The sequence below is a fragment of the Lutjanus erythropterus genome, chromosome 6, assembly GCF_056507025.1.
Source record: "Lutjanus erythropterus isolate fLutEry1 chromosome 6, fLutEry1.hap2, whole genome shotgun sequence".
Classification (NCBI taxonomy): Eukaryota; Metazoa; Chordata; class Actinopteri; order Lutjaniformes; family Lutjanidae; genus Lutjanus; species Lutjanus erythropterus.
The window spans coordinates 16,458,840-16,469,878 of NC_139322.1; positions in this window are offsets into that span (position 1 = coordinate 16,458,840).

Below are 11,039 nucleotides of genomic sequence, written 5' to 3' on the forward strand. Positions count from 1 at the left end.
CATAGTACATGAGGCAAGATAAGTGGTTGTCAGAGCTAATTAAACATGTGTCCACGCTAGAAACACAGAGTCTGCTGGAGCTTTGGCAGTTCATTGCTTAACTACAGTGTTGGTGTCCCCTTTCAGCTTCTCCTAACTAGGGGTGTGCTGACTGGCATCTACTGCAGCTAATACACTGATTATCAGATAGTAAAATAATCCAAACCATCCCGTTAAAGCATTTCAGTGCTCATGTTGACGAAATGGACCCGCAAATTACTATAGCCTGTGCCTTTTCCATGTGAGAACCAACAACAACAAAAAAAAAAATACAACAGGGCAGCTGAGTTATGATTGTGACAAAAATTGTGGGTGAAAAGGAGAGATCTGTGAGCACAACATATAATAAAAAGCAGAAAGGGTCTTTCCTCTTTCCGTTTGTTATTGATTGAAGCCGAGAAGGCTTGTCCAAAGTAATCTACCATTGTGAGAGCGGGGAGATTGGCTCCATTGAGGGTCTCACTACTCAGCCAACCCCCCTCAGCGGTCCAACAGTCCGCTCAGAATAACCCTTCTAATAAGTCACTTGGAAGAAAATGTGGGGAGTCAGCTGATTCGTAATCCGCTCTCTTTCTCGGTCTGTGCTCACACATCAAGAGTCAGATTGATATGTGCAATCACATGAAAGCCCCTCTGCGGTGGGGCTATCATGGTCTAGTAGGCCTGCAGGTGTTTTTGTGTATGTGTGTGTGTTTTGGCAAAATGAGAGCTGGGCGGTGCATTTGCAATGGAAATCCCTCATCCATAATGTGCCTCAAGTGTAAACAACAGGATGGGGAAACAGCAACTGCTCGGAAATGCATGTATTCTTCTCAGCTGCCATTGATTCAATTTACGTTATATTTTTATTATATGTGTGCTGATGGTGCAGACTTTGAGACAATTATGAGACAGAATGTGTTATGGAATGTGTGAATGCAGTCTGTGATTAACACGTTTAGGGAATAACAGATTAAATGTAAAGGCATAATGTAATTAGGATACAAAAAAAGTAACTACTCCATTACAGTGACAGAAAAAGAAGATGTAACCAGATTACAGATATATTTAGCAATAATGGGGATTATTAGTGGGATAACCATTTTAAAATGTAAAAATCAAGAATGACATAGTGCCATGAACAGAGCGCACACATTACAACACTTCACAAGTCTGACAGCACCACTTTGGTCTCAGGTGAAACCATAGTGAAGAAAAATCCTTTATTTTGTCACTGAATCAGAAAAGAGAACAAATATCACAATACACTGACATTTTTGCCTTCAGCTGTGAAAATATTGTCATCATCCAGGAACACAACATTTAATTTAAATAAACATTTACAAGTAAGACCAACTGCTCCAATTCTAACTAAAAAAAACTACACAGACCAACCACTAATATTTGCTATACAGACCGACTATTAACTAATGTAGCTAACATTAGCAACACAGATATCCAGTTAGCTTGATAAACCATCTTATATTACTGCTCAAAAATACTTTGGGATTGTAGGTGGTGATGCTGGTGTGTGGATAAAAACACAAGACCAGAATGAGCTGATGTCAGTTTACTTTAAGTTTGACTGTAGTGTGAATAGCATACTTAAGAAAATACATTTTAATGTTCGTAATCACTGATTCTAATATGGATTCACACATAACAAAGGAGGGAATGGCTGGATAAACAATTAAAAAACTGGTGACAACATAAATAATAATAATAATAATAATAAAATTATATTAACAGTTTCACCATATTTGGTATTGAGGTAATCAAAAGTAATGGAAAGTAATCAAGTCGCATTACTCTTATATTGTGATATTTAAATTAGCTTACTGAATACATTTGTAACAGGTAATTTGTAACTGTATAGGATTACAGTTTTTAAAGTAACCCCTCCAACCATGGTGAATAAAGAAAATGAATCTATGGCACATCTATGTGATAATAAATTCTTTATTCTGAATGAATTCCATTATTAATTTATACTCTATTTCAAATCTATTCCCTCAAGTCTACATGCAGATACTACAGTACATGCATGCTCTTGTTTCATGCTGTCGCCTTTGCCGGGGTGAACATAGAGTCAGTGTGATTCAGATGATTGACAGGTCTCTGAACTATTACAGACAGGCTCCGTTTCTCTATCTTAAAATCCTAATCATGCTTGCCAAGGGTTTTATTAGTATATGAGGGCCCCTTTCTTTGTCGCCATGAACATTGAGTCAATTTCTGCTTCAAGATATTCACACAGCTTATAGTTTATGATAATTCATGATGATGGCATCACATAAATGACACCACATATTTCATGCAAATATTTTCCGCAGAGTAAAAGACATCTAATCATTTGTTGGCAAATCGAATTATAAGCACGCCCATTTCTGCTGTTTTATTTGGCAGCATAATGACATTTGTGATTGTTGCTTCATTTTAAGTCTTTTACCGTGCTTCTTCTTCAACACTGCCTGTCAGTCTGGGAGATGTTCCTCTTCCTTTAAACTTTTACTGCCTCTTTCAAGTATTGTTCCCGATAGAGCTGATGCCCTATTTAAAAGCCATAATAATGCAGGCTAATATAATCAGTCATTCATATACGCTCAAAGAGATCCCGACAAAGAAAAGTCACCTTCTTTGCATGGATCTGTTTCTCGTTAAAGAGGGAAGGAAGGAAGTCGTCAAGGTGAAGAAAAATAATCTCAAGGAATGTTTTTCCGTGCAGATAACAATGCGAACTGTGGCTAAAAGTTCATAATTCATGGTACATGATTTCCATGATCGCTGTAATATTCATTAATTAAGTGTAAATAAATGTATTTTGCAGAAGAGTTGTATATTAAAGGAATAGTCCGGTAGTTATTCAAAGTGGGGTTGTATGAGGTCTTAATATATAGTCAGTAGATGATGGTCAGCTTGCCACCAGTTTAAAGAAGCAGCAGTCTTGGTGCACTCTTATGGACAGGGTCAGCAGCAAGATGCAGTCAGTTACACTTGTGTGTGACTGGGGTGTTTTAAAGGGTTCGTACGGATTCAGCACAGTCACACAATAACACAAACAAACTAACTGGTTGAAGCAGCAGTAGTCGAGCAGTTCCTGTGTTCTGCAAGGTAAAATTACTGATTTCGTCTATAGACTTCAGTTGGTTTGGGGAGAGCGATATTTGGCTCATATAATGGTGGTTTCACATCAGATAAGGCTGTCTGACAACAAGGTGAAGTAGTGAGAATATTCTAAATATAGCGTACATTTGAACTTTTTTTTTTTTAAGTGGACCCCCTTTTTTAAGTTACTGAAATATGTTTTGCTGCTACCCTGTCCACAGCAGGACATGTCAACCACCATCTACCATAGGTGATACACTGACTATGGATAAGTTGCTCATACAACTCAACTTCACATAATCCAAAATATCCCTTTAGAGCACAGACTGGACATTGACCAAACTTTGACAAAACTCAACTAAAACTTTCACAACACCTCATCCTTGAACGTATGAATGCTTTAACAACCACATGCTCGCTTGCGCCTCGTGACTAATATCACAGTTGCCTTCACTCAGCAGTCAAGTGTTTCTGTGAGACTGAACGCACTGATGCAAATGCATATTACTGCAAACTGTGTGCAACGTGGTTGTTTGATGATAAGCCGTCTGTGCTAAGATACCCCACACACCTTGTCAATAAAATCCCCAAATATGTCTCCTCCAGCTGGCGTTTGCTTCCTCTGAAGTTCGATTTTCATGTATGATGTTATGAGTATTGATACCAAAATCAATATTTCTATTGACAGAGAAACTTGAAGTGAGAAATCCTATGTTTTTGGGGGGTGCTGTAGAAATGTTTTGAAGATAAGATGGAATACTGACATCATTTTTTGCCAGCTCAAACAGTAAATGAGTCACTGTGTTGTTAATCATTTCACCACAGAACAAACATAACCTTTAGAACGTGAGTGGCCTTCATCTCAACCGTGTGACTGGAGTTTTTGATTTTAGAAAACAAGAGCAGAAGTTTTATTAAATCAGGCTGTCAATCATAGTCATTTTACAATAAACCCAATAAAAGACACAATAAATCAGTGGTTTTCAATCAGTTCTTGAATGGGTTGTAGGAGGCCCCTAACAAAAAGACGAGAATATAAAATATCTTCATTTTTAACATGTTTTGGAAGTTGGAGCAACAAGGAAAGAAATATGGTGGGCAATTTTTATTGATCCTGGTGTAATCACTGATTGACTGAGGACTTTTTTTAATCTTCAAACCTAAACATGAAATATTACTCAGGGGGGGTTTACTTTAAGGTCCTTTAAGGTCCTTTAAACTCCTATATTTTGCCTACATGAGTGTGTTTTATTATAAAGAGTCACATTTTAATGCCTTTTTTCATCATCTGTGATATGAAAATATCAGATTTCCACACAGTCAGCCTGCCGGCTGCTGACAGTTTTATCTGCAGCATGTCACCTGCTCTGCCCTCCTCTGTGGTGAGCCAGGGTGGCCGACAGTGCGTCACCTGCCCTTCTTTCTATCATGTTTCCATGCTTCCATCAGAATTAGTCTGGTGGTATGCGTGTTTTTTTAGACTCAGTTTACAGCCTATCATGCTGTTACATTGTTCTGTGTGCAACGACACAGTTAAAAAACAAGAGCAAAGACCTGTTTACCAGCCACTAGTTTCACTGTTTCTCATTAGTTCATCACCAGCACATGCTGATGCATAGAGTTTTTTATTCAATATATTCAAATCCTCTTCCACAAAGTCCGCCATGTTGCACTGCCATGTTTCCACAGGAAACATACACACATTTTGTATGAATGTTGCAGCTACCATAGGTTCTCCTAGTGATATGACATGTTTGCAGTCTGCAAGCTCACTGCTTGATGCCACTAAATCCTATACACTTGTCCTTTAAGACAGCATTCTCTCAAATTAGAGGACTGTGGGCTAATGTGCATCTGTTGTTGGGGTCCATGACATGAAAAAGTTTGGGAACCCCAGCAAAAAGCGTAGATAGACTATCGGAGACATGCCTTCAAGGGTGTATTTCTCTTTTGTTATACGATACAGTCTTTAGAGGATATTCAAGTAAGTGGAAGTACCAACTTCCATTAAATGTAACTTCATTTTGCTATTCATAAAATGGAAAATATAATTTAAAAAAAAAACTTAAATTCTAAAAAGAAAAAGGCAACTTCATTAAAAAACTGTTTCTACAATATCGCACAGGTTCTCACAGCCACAGAGGGCAAAAACTGAAGGAGGGGTTTATTTTATTTTAGCACCGTGGGCCTGATTTACTAAAGGAAAACAGCATTAAGTACTGCCCAGTTTGTAACTAATACCCAACATATATACATAAATCATTTGCCGATTGGTAGACATCACGTTACCCTGGCAACCACGGACTCTTTATTAACTTGTGCTTTCCTTATTTCATCCTCCTGACATAGTACTGGATGCTTCTTTCTTTTCTAAATCCACTTAAGTATAAGTCACCATACCATACCATTTTCTTCCATAAGGTACATTACTCTTTCATTTACTAGGGCCTCCATTAACTTACACACATGCTGTCAAAGCTATAGGTATAATTTGCTGGATTGCTTGCATACTTGGCTTTCGAACAGACACAATGACTGCTTCCTACTACCTTTCTGGTATTTGCTCTTCTTCCCACACTTTATTATATAAACGTAATAGCATCTGGAGTCTCTATTCAGTCAGATTCTTTAATGTTACATAACGTATTTTACTGATACTTCCCTGGGGCTGAGTTCTTGCATTTGGCCGAAGCCGGAGCTCTCTTTAGGTAAATGGGACATCATACTTGTTCACTTTGTTATCTTTCCGCTGTTAGGCCTCAGCATTTTCCGCTCTTCTTCTCTCTCTACCTCTTCTTCCTTCATCCAACTCGAACCCCACCAAAATTCTCTTGATTGAGCACAGTTCACCTTCCATCTTCTTAACTACCCCCATATGTCCCCTACAGGTGTAAAGCATGCAATTTGCCTGAGCCTGCTTGTACTCAATCATGCGCTGGTAGTTGCGAGTTCTCTTCATTACTCAGAATGCTCCATTCCTTCTTCTTCACAACTTCTTTGCACTTATTGTAACACCATTTCACTGCTCCTCTACAACCTTCTGTCATTTCGTTTCTATGTTTTCTTACTTACATTTTTCCAAATTAGCCTTTTCAAAAACCCAAAGTCCACGTCTGTAATCTTCAATTAGAACTGTATTACCATTTATTATGTATAGCACAGGTTGATGGGCACTTCCTGTTGTAACGCCTTCATATACAGTGAATAGAAAATGAAGACATCCCTCTTGAGAAAAGGTTTTTACATCAAGTATACTTCCCCCCAATACGTGGGGGAGGAACTTTTGGCACAGTCCACTCTTTATGAGTAGCTCTGCGCAAGGTTGTCACACCTGGATTTGATTCGAACTGATGGACAGAAATCTTAAAGTCACTGCACAGACTTTCTATGAGATTTGGGTCCAGGCCTTGACTTGTCCTCTGTAGAACATCCATCTTGCTCTTTGGATGACAGATTTGGCCTTGTGCTTTGGGTCACTGACCTCTTGGAATATGAATTTCTGACCCACACAGGTGTTGGACATTAGCTTATTGTGTGAACTTGAGGCATTCTTGAGATAGTTTAAGTGATGCTCCAGTAAAACAGGGTGTATACTTATCAAAGTTATTTATTTTTCATTCATATTTTTTATATTTGTTTTCTGCTTTCAAATGTCTAACTGTTGTGTGTGGATTAGTAGGAAAAATACATACATTCCTCACGTTTAATTCCAGGCTACAGGTCAACACAATCTGTTTGTTTAAGTGGGTGTTTTCATTTTCTATCCACTGAACCTCCCAGTCCCACTGTAAAGCAATCCTATTAAAAACAAGTGTAAAGTCCAACACCTTGGTCGCTGGTCTTCCTTCCACAGTTTAAACACACTAAATTACCTCCATTTAATACCTCCTCTACTACCTACCTGCCCATTGTTCTCTGACTTTTCACTGCCCATTAAAGTGTTATGCTCATTAACGTCCCCACACTAAATAACATTAGCTCCCTTCTGGCGCTCAATTTCGTCTAGTTCACTTAACTCTAAATGTTTGCTTGGACTGTAATATTTTATCACCACTGGCTCCCTCCTCTCAAACCACACCTCTACTACAACATATTCCTGTTCCTTTCCTATTTCTATTACTCTGTATGGTATTACTTTTTAAATTGAAGTGGCACTCCCATCCCCCATTTCCTCTATCTCTTCTGACAGCATCATAATCATATATGACTAAATCTAAATTTGGTTCCTGGATAGATATCTGGCTTCTCTCCCCTACTCTCTCTAAATTGCTTAAAGTCTTTGCCATGGGCTGAAAAACTCTGAATTCCACTGTAGGATCACCATTATCAGCAGTATTATCCCACACATGACGACTCTTGGCTTGACTGGATACTGAGACCATGTCAAATTTCTTCCCATTTCAGACCCGTCATGCCTAAGTGATGCACTGCTGCCTCTACAATGATTTGAATCCTTTCATGCTTTGGAGTTCACTTCTGCTGTTGCATTACTACCCTTGCTATAAATGCATGCCTAACCAGGTTTATCTCTTTCCACATACTCATTCCTTTGTTATCTCCATTGCATCTTACCTCCTCCTGGCACTTCTTTCATTCATCATGTTACATTAAGTATGCTACACTGTGCTCCTCCACTTTGGGCTCACCCCCTATAGCTGTAAGGCTATGCCCAAATTTCAGACATTTGAAACAGCTCATTGGCTTTGGTATGTATTCTTTTACGCTATAGCACATGAATCCAAAATGGAGCTGTTTTGGATGAGACTCTGCTTCAAACTCCACTAGCACTCTCTTCTTCCTCAACCCCCTTGGTCATTAAGCTCATCCTTCGATTTTCAACTAGCTCCTTCGTAGTGACTTTGAGAGAAATGAGACTTGTGGTTGTGGTAAATACTGAGGTGGGTAAACTGTTGTTTAGCTGTGGTGCATGGACAATATTTCTTCAACCTGATTGAAATACACCTGATTGTCAATCTCAGTTTAGCTGTTTAGATGTGCATTTACATGCTCCAAATCATTTAACCGGAATATAATTTTTTTTTTCCTACCCACTGTGAAGCATTTAATCTGCCGTACATATAACAAAAGGAAAGGAGAATTCATCCCTAGATCATTCATAAACCATAAAATTGAAAACTGTCTGGGTTGGAACCACTGTTGCTGCTTTGAATTTAAGCCTTGTACATGTAATAGACATCCTTCAAACTTGTACAGCAGTTTTTTTGTTTTGGCTGATAGTTCTGTGGATCAGCTTGATTCATCTTTTCAAACATTTGTTTGAACAACTTGTTTGGAGCCTTCTGACCACTGAGGCGTTCAACAACCCTTAAATCTTTGAAGGGCTCCAACAAAAATATTGTGTCAGCCATAGACTAGTTTTGTTTTTCTACCGCCGTGTTTCTGGAAATGTTACCCTCACATGGGGCAAACCTGCACAGAGGGAATATACATATTCCAAACAACTCGATTACGCCTTTATCATGGTCATTAGGCGCTAATAATTCCTACTGAACGACAAAGGTTTACACCAACTCTCTCAGCCATTTGAAAATTCTTTTTGATCAGGCCAGATCAGGTCTCTTCTGATTGAGGTGGTTACATGAGGCATTTTATTTTTTATTGTGAGTGTTATTGGGCCCCATGGAAACACAGCTACTGACTGATGATCTGAAAATAGATGAGTAAACTCTCAACCTCATTTCAAAGACATGGATACATTGAACTTACTTGGGTTTACCCCCCACCATGCCCCTGTTCATGGATCACCCTCTTACACCCTGCTGTTCTCGTTTCCCCCACTCTCACCACTTCAGTTACTTTGACTTTGTCAACCTTCCTCATATTCAATGCCTTTTCAACCTAGGACTCATTGTTATACCCTATTAGCATGTTTCCATCCTCCAAACCCCTTTTGTCAATTCCAGTGGGTCTATTGTTCTCACTCCTCCTTCTACTTCCTCACCTCACCACCCCTCTCCCATCTGCCATCATCTTTTTTTTTTACTAGGCCAGTGGTTTTCAAACTGGGATCCAGGGACCAACAGGGGTCCTTGAATGGATTGTAGGGGGTCCCCAGTAAAAAAAGAAGAGAATATTTTAACTTTTACCTTGTGTTTTGGAAGTTGGAACAGCAATGGAAGAAATGGGGCTGGTAGTTTTGACTGATTGTAATTTATAGTGATCCTAGTTCAGTCACTGATTGACTATGACGATTTTTTATCTAAAAATTAAAAAATCATTCAGAGGGCATTCCTGTCAAATTGGGGGTCCATGGTCCTATTATGAGGGTCCTAGGGGACAAGAAAAAGTTTGGGAACCCTTATATAGCCTACTGCCTGCATCATTGAGCTATTCTGGAAGAGGCTCAAACTCTTTTAGCCCTGACTCAGTTTCTTCTTTGTCTACACCCTTGGCAATTCTTATGGTACTCTAAACGAAGTTAAACCTTGTCCTTAGGTTTTTCCTTTCAGTGGAAATCCATAAATCTCCCCCTACTATTATTACTTAGATTTTGTCAACTTTGCTCATCTTCGATGATTTTTCAAGCTGGGCCTTAGCATGTTCCCATTCATACTTGCTGACCATTCCCATTTTCGTTGCCCTCTCCCGGTGTCCTCCCACTGTCACGATCCTCCTGTACTTCCCCCCTTTTTGACAAATTTCACTTTTTTTTTTTCCACTTTTCCCATAACCTGTTCAGTGATGTATAAGTCCTACAACTCTGGAAGTCTACTGTTCCCTGTTCCCACCTCAACAACAATCCAACTACACCAAATGTTGTTTCCTGGCATGCACATGATGTGGAAGAGAGTTGCTCGTGCTTCACTTATCCTTAATACATCTATCCTCACGATCCATCCTCCTCAGTGAGTGAGAGGGAGAGAGAAATGGAAAGAAAGATTCAAGCAAATTTCAGATGTAGAGGAAAGAATAATTCATGTTTCTTATGAAAAATTTGATAGGAAAGGGGAACATTTTTCCCTAAAGGGAGCATAACTAACATGCCCTTAGAAAAACATTTGTAAAATATTAATTTTCTTTGTTTTTGTGATCAGATTTAAAATTTAGGCTATGTAAGCCTAAATGCTGTGGTCCCATTGAGTTTCCCATTGTCATCTATTTTGTTATCTTCATTCTTTAAAAGTCACCAGAATGCAAGGTTGGCAAGTATGTCTCCATCCTAGAAAACTCTTTATTTCCCTTGCCTGGCTTGTAACGATTTTTGTCCATTTCAGTGGGTTTATCTTTTTTTAACTCCTTTTCCTGCAAGCCTTGCCACTACATTTAATGACACTAAAGCCACTGGGTCCAGGGGTGTGGTGGTAAATACAGAGCAGGTAGACCAGTAAACTCTCAGCATCATTTCAAAGAAGCCCCCCCCAACACACAGACACACACACACACACAGGTGTTGTGATGATTTTTGTCGGTTTCGGTGGTTTTGTCTTTTCTTTACTCCTCATTCAAAACCTCACCACTACATTTAATCACACTAAAGCCTTTGGATCCAGGGGTGCAGTGGTAAATACAGATGTGGATACTTTAATCTGTCATCTATCCACCTCGTTTCCCCTCATTTATTGGTAGTTGATCTGAAAATAGATGAGTAAAGTCTCAGCCTCATCTCAAAGGGGTGGATACTGAGTTCACTTGGGTTTACCCCCCACTATGCTCTTGTTTGGATCCTTGTGTCCTCTCCCGTCTCCCACCCTCTGTCCCATCCGCCATTATCTTTCTAATTTCTCCCAGGCTGCTACCCACACATAGCCCTGCTTTCCCACCACTTCTTCTCCCCATATCCCAAACTTTTTTTTTTTTTTTTTATTCAGCCCGTGGTTAACTTCAGCATACTGAAACAGGGACCCCCCCCCCTAAAACCCTCCACCACTGCTCCACCACCTTGTACCTCCTCCTCT